This window comes from Garra rufa, chromosome 2, assembly GCF_049309525.1.
Source record: "Garra rufa chromosome 2, GarRuf1.0, whole genome shotgun sequence".
In the NCBI taxonomy this organism is placed as follows: Eukaryota; Metazoa; Chordata; class Actinopteri; order Cypriniformes; family Cyprinidae; genus Garra; species Garra rufa.
In genome coordinates this window covers 64058921-64076199 of record NC_133362.1, presented here as the reverse complement: position 1 = coordinate 64076199, position 17279 = coordinate 64058921, and the positions used below count along the sequence as shown (strand labels likewise).

Here is a 17279-nt window from a genome sequence, read left to right as displayed (position 1 = left end):
ATAAAAGTTTATGTTTACATACTAAATGTGGCATTATTGTGTATATTTATTAGGTATATATAAATACGCACACATACATGTATAAATTTAAAAAAATATTTTTATGTATGAATAGTTAAACTTCTATTTAATTTGGACTATATATAGAATGATAAATATTTTCCACATAAATCTAAAAAAAATTATTTAATATAGATGTATGTGTGTGTATTTATATATACATAATAAATATACACAATAATGCCACATTTAGTATGTAAACATAAACTTTTATTTTGGATGTGATTAATCGTGATTAATCATTTGACAGCCCTAAAAAAAAAACAAAAAAAACAAATTATATATATATATATATATATATATATATATATATATATATATATATATATATATATATATGCTACTACTATGTAATAATTTATATATATATATATATTATATATATATATATATATATTTAGTAGTGAGTTAAAACTACTCTTATTTGATATGGTTATATCATGTATTGAATATTTACACATTTAAATTTAATAAATACAATTTTATTTACTCTAGGAATGGAAGATGGCTTCCAAACACAAAAAGCACAGGGCTATATGGGCGACGAGGAGTGGATGTCACGCCTGCGAAAGTTTGCTGCTGTAGGGGTCTGGCCTTCTGAGGCAGGAAACAGGCCGGCACCCCGCCAGAAAAAGTGGCATGACCTGTATCTCAAGGTTAGTTCAGATAAAATGATAAGTATACAATCTTTAAACAAAAAGCTACATCATATTGAAAGGAGTTGCATTCTTATGATTCACTGTCAAACAATATAACAGATTGACAAATGCCCAGTGCAGTTGAGGGGACAAATGTCTTTGTTTGGAGGGACACAGACATGTAGTTGTGGATTCCATACAACAAAGGTATCAAAAACGTAATACATTTTTTTCCTAAAATGATGAAGTGTTGGTGTTATTAAAATGTTATTAAACCCTCAGTTATTAAATTAAATTTTCTTTTCTCTTAACCTGTAGTCTTCCGGGTCAGGGTCCTCTTCAGTGACACCAAGTCCCTCATCTGCATCACTTGTTGTTGCATCATTTGCCGCAACACTGGACCAGACAGCAACACCAGGAAAGTCAGCAACACCAGGACAGTCAGCAACACCGGGGCAGACAGCAACACCAGGATAGTCAGCAACACCAGGACAGTCAGCAACACCGGGGCAGACAGCAACACCGGGGCAGTCAGCAACACCAGGACAGTCAGCAACACCAGGACAGTCAGCAACACCGGGGCAGACAGCAACACCGGGGCAGTCAGCAACACCGGGACAGTCAGCAACACCAGGACAGTCAGCAACACCGGGGCAGACAGCAACACCGGGGCAGTCAGCAACACCAGGACAGTCAGCAACACCAGGACAGTCAGCAACACCGGGGCAGTCAGCAACACCAGGACAGTCAGCAACACCGGGGCAGACAGCAACACCAGGACAGACAGCAACACCTGGACAACTCACACCCCACAAACCAACTTTGACTATGGCATCAGTAAGTAATGAGGATTTACTGATACTGATATTTACATTTTTAGCATTTTAAAATATATGCATTTTAATTTACAAGGCTCCTCTTAATATGACTTTTTTTTTAAACATTTGTTTTTAGTTTATAAAGCCACAGTTCGGTGGGTCTCAGGGTGCTGCTTTAAAGCCAAACTTAAATTTGAGCAGGAAGCATGCAACCAAGGTAATGTAAAGATTTTACAATCATATAATCCATCGTATATTACAGTTGTCTATTATGCACACTTATTATTGTTATGCCTGGGTTTGCTTGTTATGCTACTGTTATTTTCATTCCATAAAGATATGTTGAAATTATGTGTCATTAATGTAATTCCTAATAAGGACAGATTAACATTATATATAATGTTGTAAACTGTGGTTATATTCTCTCAGCCCATCAGTTGCACTTTCGATTCTTCTGCCATGCCCAGCACTGTCACAAGTGCCATGACAAGAAGGACACCATCGCCTGCCCACAGTCCCAGGATGTTCATTCAAACTGTCTCACCTCTTTCTCTTCCTCCCTTTCCTGTTTCCACAACCACTTCCTCAATACCATCGGTAGCTGTTGGAGCTGTGAGAAACTCTTCAATTAAGTGATTGTCTTCAAAATGATACTTCAAATTAGCATTCTTTGTGAGTGACTTGCAATCATGTATATATATTTGCCTATTTTTAGGAAATGTCAGATGCCGCCTCCTCCTCTGGTACCTCATCTCCTCCTCCTCCTGTGACCACTGCATCCCTCACTGCCACCTCTTTTTTTGCCACCTCTGCTGCTCCATCTGTGGTTGGTCGCTCAGCTCACCCTGCTGCTGACATGGAAACTGCTCCTGGTTTAGAGCCTGGCTGGCTGCCTGCAAAGTTGATGAGGACCATACCACCTCAGGATCAGAAGTGGATTTCATCTGCTCTATGGAAGAACCAGCGGCTGCGCACTGACCTGAAGCTTTGGTATGATCCACCAGAGCCAGCGCTCATTTATCATCAGGCCCCCACTCCAGAGCGTTTTTTTTACACACCGGCTTCTCTTGTGGATGCCATATCACCTTTGGAAGGTCAGGCTGTCCTGTCCTGTGTGTGGAAAACAGCTCACAGGTTATGGAGCCCACAAGAGAGCCCGCCACGTTTTGGATGTTGATAGGTACTACCTGATGATTACGGAGACTCTATGGTGCAGTTCATCTGGTTGTAAAACAAGTTACATTTCCACCAGCAAGACCATCTTGGACCAGCTGGATTTGGCACACAGAATGGAGTTCCGACTGATCCTGACACGAAGGTGAGTATACTGAAATTTTCCTCTGAAATTTACCCTGTGTCACAAACGTTTGTCATTCAAACACATTATACATTAGCTTATTTTAAATGTTTGCCATTTTTGGTCTCTTTTTCACTTTGTTTCTTTATACAGATATGCTTGTGACATGCGGGTGATCCGTTTTCTGAGGGAAAGGACCTTGGGTAATAGCCCCAGCCGCTTGGTCAGGCAGGTGAGGGAAAATCACAGCGAGGAGTGGCTTAAGCGTGTTTGTCGCTACCTTGGCGCATGCTCAGACTTTGTAGCCCAGCCAAGCCTGCTTCCTGTCAAGTTCCCGGACCCTCCTGAGTCAGTGGCTATTCCTTCCCACCGGTGGATGCTGTCTGTTTATGGCAGAGACATCTTAAGCAGGCTGGACCACATCAAAGCCAGTATAACCTCTACCTTTGGCAATATATTAAAAATGGATTCCACAAAAAAGGTAAATATTTTAACTCTTACCACAGTAAAATCCTACCTCACAAACAAAAGTCTAAAATACAACATTAGAAGTAAAGACATGAACAATTTAATTAATGCTTTTGTATATTAAAAAACTGTATTAGTTCAGTATTTTAGAAATAAAAGAAACTTTTATTTGGCCTTTTCTGTGTGATCACAGATCACCAAGAAGCTATCAGGCTTTGCCAAGGGGACCGCCTTGTGGCTTACATCTGTGAGCAATGAGGTGGGCCAAATCCTGATCAGTGTCCTAACCGCTCAGGAGGGTCCTGCTCTTGACACCATGGCTGCTGATCTCATCCGCAGGTACAGAAATGCTGGTGTGGCTCCTCCTCAGCTTCTCTATGTTGACTGTGAATGTTGTCGGGAGGGCACAGGACAGTCAAAACTAAAACAAAGATTTGGTGGTTGGCCAGACCTGGTTGTAAAGCTTGACATATACCACTTTATGCGGCGACTGGCATCTGGGTGTACAAAGGATGCACATCCTCTTTACCCTGTTTTCATGTCCAGACTGTCAAGCTGCATTTTTGAGTGGGACAGTGGAGATGTTGCCTTGCTGCGTCAAGCTAAGAGGGAACAATTGAAACGAGAACGTGTTCCTGGGATCACTGAAAAACTGGTGGACCAGCAGATCACCAAGGAGGAACTGGCGTTGCACTGCAGAAGGCGGACAAGAGGGGAGCATCAGACGATCTTAATGATTGAGCAGCTTCTTAATGAGCTCATGGGCATAAAGGGCAGAGACTATCTTGGTGTCCCTCTCTTGGACCACGAGAGAATGCAGCACATCTGGCAAATCCAGAAGAAGCATGTGAAGTGCATTCAAGATGAACCAGGTGTCCTCCTGTACACTGTAACTGGCACCACTACCAAGGAGGGCATTGTCTTGCCAAACTACATATGTGCAAGAGGATCCACATCACTTGAATCGTTCCACTTGCATCTGAACAGGTTCATTCCAGGTCAGTATGAATCACTTTTTATTTATCAGCAAAATTACTTATTTGCAGTTAAACATTTTAACATCATTATTTGTAGTAGTACTACTAGCAGTATCGTTTATTATTATTTATACTATTTATTTATTTATTATTATCCTAGAACAACAGACACAGTCTGTCAAAGAAGCAAACACAACAAGTTAAGCAAAATACATCACCTCAGGGTTCAGGACCTCGTGGCGCAACGGTAGCGCGTCTGACTCCAGATCAGAAGGTTGCGTGTTCAAATCACGTCGGGGTCACGTGATTTCTTGTTGACTTCTAATGTGAAAAGAAGTCCTGTCGTTGTGTGCTGCAGTGGTTTCCAATCCCACCGCTCTGTATGTCTCCCTTATTAAACACACCTGATTAAGATCATTAGCTAGTTAGGAGAGAGCTCCATGAGCTCATCTGGGTGTGTCAGAAAAAGGAGACAGACAAAAATGCAGGGCCGCGTCTTCCAGAGTCATCGTAAGCCTAAGTTGATTGCAACTCTATTGGTTTCAATGCGTCTACGTTGTATTAAGGATTGCAACCCTTTTGGGAAACACAGCCCAGAGCAGGGGGTCCCCAGGATCAGGATTGAAAATCACCAGTGTACTGTGATAGATTTGTATCTTGACCTGTTATTTTTATTAAGCCTGAGATCTCATGTAATAACCATTCCTGTCATTGTGTACTGTGACAGATCTGCCTCTTGACGTGTTACTTTTGCATATCTTGCCCTGCAATCTCTGAAGAAATCGTGGAAACATCTACTTGCCGAATTCAAAAGCCAGCTCTTTCGAGCCGGAATCGAACCAGAGACCTAAGGACAGCCAATGTATTATCTACAGTCCTCCGCTTTACCAGCTGAGCTATCGAAGGCAGGATGACCAAAGGTGGCTTAAGCAGGAAACACCAGATAGGTTTGTGGTGTCTTGGGGTACAACGGTAGCTTGGCTGAATCCAGGTCAGACGGTTGCATGTTCCAATCACATCAGTTGATCTCTTCTTGACATCCATAGTATAAAGTCTACAGCCCTTTACCGTGACTGATTTGCAAATTGAATCAAAGCAATTAAGCAAGGAACGCCGACTTGTTTTCTTGACCTCGTAGCCGCGACAGAGTGCGCCTGACCCCGGATCGGGAGGTTGCGTGTTCCAATTATGTTGAGGTCAAGCGAACTGTTCTTGACTTTGTGAGTGTAAAGACTAGCGGATTTGCATAGTTTATCAAAGTGCTTTAGCATGAAACACTAAATAATTTTTCCGCTATCTTGTAGTGCAACGGTAGAGTGTCTGGCTCCAAATCACCTTGAGGTCAGACGATCTGTTTTTGATCTCCTGAGTATAAAGTCCAACATCAAGAGTGTTCCTTGAGCACCGTATATTTACTGATTTGCATTCTGTGTCAAGGGGGTTAAGCAAAATACATCACCTCTGGGTTCAGGACCTCGTGGCGCAACGGTAGCGCGTCTGACTCCAGATCAGAAGGTTGCGTGTTCAAATCACGTCGGGGTCACGTGATTTCTTGTTGACTTCTAATGTGAAAAGAAGTCCTGTCGTTGTGTGCTGCAATGGTTTCCAATCCCACCGCTCTGTATGTCTCCCTTATTAAACACACCTGATTAAGATCATTAGCTAGTTAGGAGAGAGCTCCATGAGCTCATCTGGGTGTGTCAGAAAAAGGAGACAGACAAAAATGCAGGGCCGCGTCTTCCAGAGTCATCGTAAGCCTAAGTTGATTGCAACTCTATTGGTTTCAATGCGTCTAAGTTGTATTAAGGATTGCAACGCTTTTGGGAAACACAGCCCAGAGCAGGGGGTCCCCAGTATCAGGATTGAAAATCACCAGTGTACTGTGATAGATTTGTATCTTGACCTGTTATTTTTATTAAGCCTGAGATCTCATGTAATAACCATTCCTGTCATTGTGTACAGTGACAGATCTGCCTCTTGACGTGTTACTTTTGCATATCTTGCCCTGCAATCTCTGAAGAAATCGTGGAAACATCTACTTGCCGAATTCAAAAGCCAGCTCTTTCGAGCCGGAATCGAACCAGCGACCTAAGGATAGCCAATGTATTATCTACAGTCCTCCGCTCTACCAGCTGAGCTATCGAAGGCAGGATGACCAAAGGTGGCTTAAGCAGGAAACACCAGATAGGTTTGTGGTGTCTTGGGGTACAACGGTAGCTTGGCTGAATCCAGGTCAGACGGTTGCATGTTCCAATCACATCAGTTGATCTCTTCTTGACATCCATAGTATAAAGTCTACAGCCCTTTACCGTGACTGATTTGCAAATTGAATCAAAGCAATTAAGCAAGGAACGCCGACTTGTTTTCTTGACCTCGTGGCCGCGACAGAGTGCGCCTGACCCCGGATCGGGAGGTTGCGTGTTCCAATTATGTTGAGGTCAAGCGAACTGTTCTTGACTTTGTGAGTGTAAAGACTAGCAGATTTGCATAGTTTATCAAAGTGCTTTAGCATGAAACACTAAATAATTTTTCCGCTATCTTGTAGTGCAACGGTAGAGTGTCTGGCTCCAAATCACCTTGAGGTCAGACGATCTGTTTTTGATCTCCTGAGTATAAAGTCCAACATCAAGAGTGTTCCTTGAGCACCGTATATTTACTGATTTGCATTCTGTGTCAAGGGGGTTAAGCAAAATACATCACCTCTGGGTTCAGGACCTCGTGGCGCAACGGTAGCGCGTCTGACTCCAGATCAGAAGGTTGCGTGTTCAAATCACGTCGGGGTCACGTGATTTCTTGTTGACTTCTAATGTGAAAAGAAGTCCTGTCGTTGTGTGCTGCAATGGTTTCCAATCCCACCGCTCTGTATGTCTCCCTTATTAAACACACCTGATTAAGATCATTAGCTAGTTAGGAGAGAGCTCCATGAGCTCATCTGGGTGTGTCAGAAAAAGGAGACAGACAAAAATGCAGGGCCGCGTCTTCCAGAGTCATCGTAAGCCTAAGTTGATTGCAACTCTATTGGTTTCAATGCGTCTAAGTTGTATTAAGGATTGCAACGCTTTTGGGAAACACAGCCCAGAGCAGGGGGTCCCCAGGATCAGGATTGAAAATCACCAGTGTACTGTGATAGATTTGTATCTTGACCTGTTATTTTTATTAAGCCTGAGATCTCATGTAATAACCATTCCTGTCATTGTGTACTGTGACAGATCTGCCTCTTGACGTGTTACATTTGCATATCTTGCCCTGCAATCTCTGAAGAAATCGTGGAAACATCTACTTGCCGAATTCAAAAGCCAGCTCCTTCGAGCCGGAATCGAACCAGCAACCTAAGGATAGCCAATGTATCATCTACAGTCCTCCGCTCTACCAGCTGAGCTATCGAAGGCAGGATGACCAAAGGTGGCTTAAGCAGGAAACACCAGATAGGTTTGTGGTGTCTTGGGGTACAGCGATCCTAAAATGGAAAGATGGAAATGCAGAAATCTGATTGAGCGATCCTAAAATGGAAAGATGGAAATGCAGAAATCTGATTGAGCGATCCTAAAATGGAAAGATGGAAATGCATGAACGTGATTTGTTGAAATTAGACAGACTCTCGTTCCTCAGGCACCGCTATCGAAGGCAGGACGACAAAAGGTGGCTTAAGCAGGAAACACCAGATAGGTTTGTGGTGTCTTGGGGTACAACGGTAGCTTGGCTGAATCCAGATCAGACGGTTGCATGTTCCAATCACATCAGTTGATCTCTTCTTGACATCCATAGTATAAAGTCTACAGCCCTTTACCGTGACTGATTTGCAAATTGAATCAAAGCAATTAAGCAAGGAACGCCGACTTGTTTTCTCGACCTCGTGGCCGCGACAGAGTGCGCCTGACCCCGGATCGGGAGGTTGCGTGTTCCAATTATGTTGAGGTCAAGCGAACTGTTCTTGACTTTGTGAGTGTAAAGACTAGCGGATTTGCATAGTTTATCAAAGTGCTTTAGCATGAAACACTAAATAATTTTTCCGCTATCTTGTAGTGCAACGGTAGAGTGTCTGGCTCCAAATCACCTTGAGGTCAGACGATCTGTTTTTGATCTCCTGAGTATAAAGTCCAACATCAAGAGTGTTCCTTGAGCACCGTATATTTACTGATTTGCATTCTGTGTCAAGGGGGTTAAGCAAAATACATCACCTCTGGGTTCAGGACCTCGTGGCGCAACGGTAGCGCGTCTGACTCCAGATCAGAAGGTTGCGTGTTCAAATCACGTCGGGGTCACGTGATTTCTTGTTGACTTCTAATGTGAAAAGAAGTCCTGTCGTTGTGTGCTGCAGTGGTTTCCAATCCCACCGCTCTGTATGGCTGCGTCCGAAATCGCCTACTTCTCTACTATATAGTAGGGGAAAGCAGTAGGCAAGCGAATAAGTATGTCCGAATCCTTAGTATTTATAAAAGAGTAGGCGAGAATTAGTAGGCGAATGCACTAATTCTCACGAGATTCGGGTGTACATCTACTTAAAGTGCGTCCGAATATGCCTACTTACCTACTATATAGTAGGAAAAAAGAGTATGTGAAGAAAGAAGTACGTTCGAAACCTCAGTATTCATAAAAGAGTAGGCGAGAAATCCCCGGATGTCCTACTGCTTCAGCTCAGATTCTGAAGTCTTTCATCGATGGATACTTTTCAATCCCAGGAGGCCAAAACGTCATCATCGAACGTGATTGAGAACCGCAATGAAGGTGTTTACAAATGTGAGTATTACAAACCAAAACACGGTTCCCTGTCTTAAAAATCATATTTGTTGAGCTACTTTATCGTAAACTGTTGATTTGCATAAGGTGCCAAGATGTTATACAGTAGCCTATGCTATAGTATATTTGTGATTTCGCTGTTAAAACATGTTTTATGACGTATAGCGAACATTAAACTCCAGGAAATACACGTACGTCTTCAAAAGCGGATTTACATAAAACATACATTTTAAAGACATTAATGTCTACTTAACAAATGACAGGAAAATGTTCTAGAGCACATCACAACACGAAACTTCTGAGTAAGTGATGGACGCCATGTGAGAATTCACTGTCACTGCTTTACATTAATGTAAATATAAATGTAAATATAGTAGGCCTAACTGAACTTCAAACTCATTTCAAACAGAGCTATAACAGAACTTTTCTGATTCTTGATTTATGTGCCTTTGTTGCAGATCTTTTGTGGTGGAGCAGAACCTGAAAGGAAAGGTGACTGCAGCATTTTTGGGGAAAAGAAAAATTGATCATTTTGTAACTTCCAATACAGAGATCTAATGACATTGTGCTGTTAAAATGACAGCTTTTGTAATATATTTGTGCATCTTTTTATGATCTGAAATGTCTGCAGACTGGTGTGTGCAGTAAGAAAGGATAAATCCACAGAAGCATCCTGGAAATGGTCTAGTGCCATCGATGAGACCCTCCATCACTCCACCTGCCCTTTGCCTCATCTGGACCAGATGTTGCAGTGGTCTCTTCATCCTCAGTAGAAAAAGACTAAAAGACCAATATGTTTAAATAAAGCTTTGTTCCATGTGTATTTATTTATGTTCATGGTTACTTTTATTATTTTACTAATTTATTCATGTTTCCTGATGTTGTCAGTAAATAAAATATAAGATTTTCATAAGCGTATGCATTTATTCATTACTTCATAGAAAAAAAAACATTATGCTTGTTTAACTAGAAATATCATTAATTATTATTCAGCATTTATCTTTATTATTGTTGGTAAGTGTTGGAGTGGGCTAACAATGCAGTCTAAAGTTATTTTAATTTCTAAGTAGTAATACTTACATTTTTAGTAATACAGAATTTATAATTCCATACGAACTCAGGGAAAGACTTAAGTATCTTTAACAAAGAACAATCATGACAGAAAACATAACTATAATAGGTTTGCATACATAGTACAAGATACAGAAAAAAATATTAAATATATTTGAATATTCATAAAATCGAAATTTATTAAAAATCGCATTTGTTGTTTTTGTTATTTATTATTATTTTAAGTTTCAGGGATGAAAGGACAGAGAAATTCAGCAAGAAAAAGGAAAACAAATCAGATCTAAGCTAGTTTTGCACAATTTTGCCCATTAACATATTCAAGACAACAAATTTGGGGTTTTTAGTTATTTTAGTATTGTTAAAAATATAAAAACTTCAATCAATCCAAAATAAGCAAATTTCATCAACATCAAAATGTTTACAGATAGATGAATTAAATCCGTCGCCCATATCATTTCATGTTGCGCTTGTTATAACATCATAGGTCACATGATAACGTCAACATGGCGGAACGCATCCATACTCAACGAGATTTGGCTGTTGAGTAGGTACTCTTTTAGCGCTCGTTAAGTAAGTACTTATTGAAATTAAGTACCTACTCATTGAGTAGGCGATTTCGGACGCAGCCGCTGTGAAGATCTGCCTCGTTCATTCTATTCAGCACATCTATCAAAGGTAAGTTACTGTATTTATATATATTACCTTATAGGTTAAGTTTTTGGTGCTGTTAATAAACTGCGGTAAAGTTAGTTTCATATTCGCACATTCGGGCTTCCGCGTTCAATAACTTTCTAATTATATGTCCAATAAAGTATTTTTTTGCTAATTCTGTTGAGCGACATAATTGTCAACCTACTACATTTTTCACAATCGACCAAAATGGCCAAGTATTGTTTTAATGGCATACTTACTTGCGAACGTCCACTGAATGTCAAACGTATTTTGGCAAACAAGATAGGGACCGTCTAAAAAGTTGCAATTTTTTTTCTCATTGTGTGGAAACAGACAACTACATTTTAGCCAACTACAGATGTACCAGCAAACAACATTATTTCTTGTAATGCTATAGATTTTCCTTCAGCAACAATAAAAAATTGCATTATAATAATTGTGTTTGAAAAGAATTTAAAAAATCATGTAGCCTACATGAATTGTAATTTGTGAACAAGATAAGTGGCAAATTACCTGTAATCACCTGAACATAGTTAATGTCTTCATTTTACAACTGTTTTTACTTATTTATTTGCTTGGCTGAATCCATTTTTATAATGTTCAACTATTTGCTCTAGTTGTTTAATTTCTATCATCAATGTATTCTATGGGGTTCTTCAATGGCACAACATCCAGTTCAATAACTTTTGAAAAGAAGGTCACAATGATCTAAAATAAGTTGCTAAATATTCATTTGATCCTAAAGAACATACTACAAGTCTTTAATGTTCAACTATTTGCTCTAGTTGTTTAATTTCTATCATCAATGTATTCTGTGGGGTTCTTCAATGGCACAACATCCAGTTCAATAACTTTTGAAAAGAAGGTCACACCACTTTAAAACAAGTGGCTAAATATGTAGGCTATTTGACTGTCTTCGACATTTTAGAATTTTTCAAAGTATTTGCTCTAAATGAACCATTTCTAACATCTCTGTATTCAATGTATTCAAATTTATTCACAACTTTTGAAAAGTGGCTCACATTGTTACAAAACTAGTTGCTAAACATTTATCTGATCTTGCACAACATTTTATTGGTAGATGTTCAATATGTACCATAATTTAATGGGTTTCTTCATTGACACAACTTCCATCAAAATATTACATTATCTACATTTGTTTATTACTGTAATGCCTGAAAATAGTAATTTCTTTAATTTTTGGATTTATTTATAGAGGAATTATTTGCTTCAGAACTTCATACCCATTATGAGCAATGTACAGTTTCACATTAAACCTTCAATGTGTCTGTAATAGTTATTGAATAACTATTAAGTTTTAAGTTACAAAGTAAGCTAAGCATTAAGCCTCAAATGAGGTTGACATTTTTCATTTTTAGAAAAAAAATTGGCTATGTTTTTATGCCATGGCGCTGTCCAAGTCTGTGGTGCTGAATGATCCTAACTGCACCTTAACGTTTCTGTAACGTTTTGGTGGTTATCCAAGTTAACCCCAAACCACTTAAATGTGATTAAGCACACTCCAAAGAATACACTACACCATGGAGATAGACATATTTATTGCATTTAACATTTTGAGCTATAGAGAGATCTCAACAAACAGCTCCAAAACTTGTTCAAAATGCAGTGTTCCTGCAGTCTGGCCACGTTTCCACGGCCAGATAAATTACAATTTTAAAATTTTTGCATTGTAATTAGTAAAGAGCCATTTTAGGTGTTTTCTTTCTGCATTTTGTAGATTCTAAATAAAAAGTAAACTAACAAAAGATCAGCTGTCACAATTTCTTCTCCCTCACAAATCCAAGCGTGCTTACTAAAAACTGCATCACATAAAAGGCCAGCAGAAGACAAGCACTATATGAAACATAAACAGAATACAAAAATATTTAAATAAAAAATGTATTTCTATAACATATCAAATAGATAATACATATTTATTACAATGTAAACACACTTTCAGCATAAGCTCCTCTAACTGAACAGCTTATAAACACAAATCACAAATCCATGGTTGTTCTTCTAGTGGCATATTAATGTTGAGGCACTGAACATGAAACCACCTCTGGAATCTGGAAGGAAAGAGGATATGCTGTTAGATTTATTTAAAAAGTTTTGAAATTATTAAATGTAGTTGTGAAAACACATGTCTTCCCTTAACACACATAGTCAACAGGCAGAAATGGCATAGTGAAAACCTGTATGCATTGCTTCTGTGTGGGCTCTTTCTTTTTCTCCACACAGAGCAGCATTCCTCTTTTGACACTGCAATTATTTGAATGTAGTATTATAATTCATCTCTCTTTCTTTGACATGGAAATAAACTGTTCTTTTAAAGTCAGCAAACTTTCTTTGGCCAAATTGTTGGCCGCTCCTTGGGTGTTATTAATGCTGTCAGAATTGTTTGGCAACTCTTCCAGCACCTGGCCAATCTAGGAGGACAGCAGTGGAAATGAATAGACACAGTCTCACATGGGAAAAGGTGAGGACAGTTAATGTAAACCCATTCTCCCTCTACATTTACTAGCATCACAAAGACACCACAGCTAGAACCATCCTCATGAAATGAATGTTGGATTGTGTCAGGTTTCCACTTAGTGTTCACCAAGTCTTCTGCTCCATACTTATTTCTTCTCATTTGGAAAAATTCTGTTTTTGAAAAATGCAGTGTGTGTATTAATGGTGGTCTTAAGCAACACCAACTATACTAATATACCATTATTAGCATATTGGAGCTAAACATAACTTTTTATAATAAACTATCATACCCAATCTTGTTTGCATGTCTGTTTGGCTTGTTTCATTTCATTTGTTCCACTTTTAGTGTCAAGTATTAAAATTTATGTCACTGTGAGCATGTAGACACTAAATTGGAGAAAAGTAAATAAAGAAATTTTAACAACTAAGTCAAATAAATGTCACTGAAAAGATCAAACATTTACGGGCATTTCTATGTTTATATATACTACCTTACCATTTGCATTTCTAGTCTTTGTATTACAGTCTTTTTACTTACTGTACCACAAAGCTACAATGTATGTTGCTGATATTTATGAAAGTGATGAGCCAAACATATTGCTCAGAAATGTAAATGATCATGTCTGTGTGATGTACATATAAAAATTAAGAATCTTGCTTTGCCACCTGTTCCCTTGTGCCATTAAAATGACGCATATGGTGTAATGGCTTAGCTGGTAGAGATTTGCACCTTCATATTAAGCAAAGTTCTAAAATAGCACTCAATAGTCTAAAAATGATACAGCATTGCAATTTGAATTAAATTAGTTGAATTATTACATACACTGAAAACTATACTTATCAAGCATAAATACAAACCTAGTGGTACAATTATGCATTTATATTTTTGTTTTGATATGTGTTCCTCTCCTAATAGCTATTCAATGTGGGCTCAGTGTTTGGAATTCCTTGTGATGGAACGATACTCCAGATTCTGGCCAGGAGACTTCACAATGGCTACAACCAGCTGGCTTCATCCATAGTCCATAGCATGTTGACCTGTAATGATATGAATGACTTTAATATATGCAATTAATAAATAGTTTTCATTTTTGTATAAATACTTCATTAATTCTTCCTCTTCATGGAGAACCTTTGCAGGAAGCTGACATGCATCAAAACTTTTCTTGCTCTGTGTCACATCCTTGTGGATTCAGTTTTGTGGGATTTTTTTTTTTTTTTTGTGGAACAGAAAAATTATTTGGAAATGGTTGATGGGGAATGTTGTTCCTTCTTCATCAACGTTTCTTGAGACTGATCAAGGTTCACATGTGGCTCAGGTTGGAGCAATAGCTTTTGAGGAAGGTTTTCCTGAATGGTATAAAACCGTGAGGATGCATTGACAAAAATATGGGATGTCCTCTTCTCCCAACCGTGTCTCATCACCTGCTATTTGTTTATTCACCTCTTTAATGACCTGCTGAAAATTAGCAGAGAATTGTGATCTGCCATTGATGGATGCATGTCTTCTGTCTTCACTTTCACATATTTCCCAGTATAGAGCAAATGTGCAGAACAGTATAGGACTTCATTTCATCCCATGCAGAACTCATATGCTCTGTTGAGGTAAGAGCTGCTGAGCTCACACTTTGTATTAAAGCCCAGCTGTAAACAGTGTCAACCTGGTGAATATTTATCTGTGTGTATTTTAACAAATGCAATGTAAATTGCATAAGCTAATATGTGATTGGTGTTACTGAGTGATCGATGGACAGCATTTCACAAATAGGAAGAAGGGGTGCATCTTGACTGTTTCAATCAGTTGTTCTAATACTGACTAGCTGACCGAGAGGAGAAGATAAACCATTAATAATTTTTTACATCAAGCACACATTTGCATACTAATAATGTTTTCCCAATTTAACAAATTTTATTTTCTCAGTACGTTTGTATAAAACTCTAATGGTTTAAAGTATTAAATGGTATTGAAGCTAGAAAAAGTATATGCTCTATTGAGAAACAAGTTTTTGATGTTTGTTGTTGAAAAAATTTTTTGTAAGCAGCAGTAATTCAAACAATTTTACAAACTCACATTACGCATATACTTATAAATAATCAAAACACACATTGTTCATGTAGTTTCACATTTATGCTATCCATCCTCAATCTAACCACAGGCTCTACTCTTCACCACAACGGTAACACTACAAAACCAACATAACTGAAACTTGGAAGCAGTGGATTTTTAGTTCCCAGCATGCTTTGCATAGGGCTGGACCAGAGGCCCAAATGTTTTTTGTTTTTTTTTGGGGGGGGGTGGGGGGGAGACTTAGTAAAGTTTGTTGTTTGTTGTTATATTTGACATTTAAAAGTCAAAGTTTTTGTTGGTCAATTATTAAGGTTACCATTATGGTGAAGTGTAGACCTTGTGGTTAGGCTATGGGTACATATAATGACATCAGGCTGAAGTGCTCTTGTATGAATTGTTTTAAATGCTCAAAAATAACAATACATGAAACTCTAACAGGTTCATAAAAATGCAGAAAACTTTACAATGGTTTGTAAATGAAAGTTTGTGTTGTATAACTAGAGTTTGTTGCGCTAACATCAGTGTTGCCAAGTCTGCATTTTTTTTTTTTTTTTTACACTGTTGCTGCAGGTGGGTTTTCATGTCAGCGGGTTGAAACGACCCCAGTAACATTATCTTATCTTTATTGACTTCTGAATAGATTGCAATTACATTACATTACATTTATTTATTCATTCATTCATACATACATGTATTGCATGTATTGTGTATTTTAATCTTTAAAAAACTTATTTTCTAAGAAACAGGAAAATGTCTGTATTTGGTCATTTGCCCTTGGCATGGACAGTCATTAATCTGCACCAACCTCTGATTGAGATAACCCTAAATATTAAATATGTATTAGCATTTAACTGTTCTTAAAAATATCACTTTATACAAAATAATTACTGACATGTTGTGAAGAGAGGCTGATAAGATTTAGATTTAGTTTTCCTTCCATTTTATTTTTTAGGTAAGGAATAACATCTGCAAAGTTTCATTTTTATGCTGACGATACAATTATTTACTCAACTGCATCTTCATTATCTCAAGCTATTACAATCCTTCGGGAGTTTTTTTTGTACTTTACAGCTTTAGATCTGAAATTAGCTTTAAATACAAATAAAACTAAATACATTATTTTTACACATAGTTGTTCTATGACCACCACTCTATTTATTCTTTCAGTTGATGGCGAAAGAGATGCTGCTTATAAATATCTAGGAATATGGCTTGACGAGAAGTTGGCATTTGATGTTCATATTAATTCTCAGATTAATATGAACATTACAAGCAATTCCTTCTTTGAATATTTAAACACATTTTGTTGACTATAAGTAAAGTTGAACCTACATATCCACTAACTCTCACTGGAGTATTAGTAGAGTACTAGTAGAGTGGTAGGATTAGGGTTAGATTAACTTGACATGTACTTGCAAAGTTACTTATAGTCAGTAGATTATCTGTTGAAAGACCATCACAATAAAGAGATAACAGATATTAATTAAACTGTCTACTAATACTCTATTGAGAGTGTGTTGAGGTGCCACGTTACTTATTGTCAACAGAATGTTCAAAAGGGACCATCAACATAAAATATTACCGAAAAAATAAGGACTAAATAAACAAAATAAATCTTAAACAAATAATGCCAAATATTGCAATAAATAACTACTAAGCACAATGTGAATACATTTTATTTCTTTTAGAATTGTGATTTAATTATTTTAGAGTGATCTTCATGACTTTATTTCTTCTGTCTGTTTGATGGTATCCTGATCCCACACCTGTTTCTAAAGAAAATTACTGACCCCAAACTTTGAAAAAGGTGTTTGTTACTAAAGTTTTCTATTTTAAATAAATCCTCTTCTTTTTAACATTTTATTTATAAAGTAACATATTACAGGTTTCAGAAAAACAAAACAAAAAAATAGGCAGCACAACTGTTTGCAACACTGTCAGTAAATCAGCATATTAGATTTCTGAAGGATCATGTGACACAATGCTGAAAATTTAGAT

At 38.0% G+C, this 17279-nt stretch overlaps 5 non-coding genes across 5 annotated transcripts; 4 read left to right on the top strand and 1 right to left on the bottom strand.

Annotated features, from left to right (window-relative positions):
• The first annotated feature begins 4488 nt into the window (after positions 1 to 4488).
• trnaw-cca (transfer RNA tryptophan (anticodon CCA)) lies at positions 4489 to 4560 on the top strand. Its single transcript has one exon. It is a non-coding gene; the product is annotated as a tRNA-Trp (tRNA).
• Positions 4561 to 5729: 1169 nt separating this feature from the next.
• On the top strand, positions 5730 to 5801 carry trnaw-cca (transfer RNA tryptophan (anticodon CCA)). Its single transcript has one exon. It is a non-coding gene; the product is annotated as a tRNA-Trp (tRNA).
• A 1169-nt stretch (positions 5802 to 6970) lies between these two features.
• Positions 6971 to 7042, top strand: trnaw-cca (transfer RNA tryptophan (anticodon CCA)). Its single transcript has one exon. It is a non-coding gene; the product is annotated as a tRNA-Trp (tRNA).
• Positions 7043 to 7559: 517 nt separating this feature from the next.
• trnay-gua (transfer RNA tyrosine (anticodon GUA)) lies at positions 7560 to 7646 on the bottom strand. Its single transcript is given in 2 exon segments — positions 7560 to 7595; positions 7610 to 7646. It is a non-coding gene; the product is annotated as a tRNA-Tyr (tRNA).
• Positions 7647 to 8448: 802 nt separating this feature from the next.
• On the top strand, positions 8449 to 8520 carry trnaw-cca (transfer RNA tryptophan (anticodon CCA)). Its single transcript has one exon. It is a non-coding gene; the product is annotated as a tRNA-Trp (tRNA).
• The last annotated feature ends 8759 nt before the right edge of the window (positions 8521 to 17279 follow it).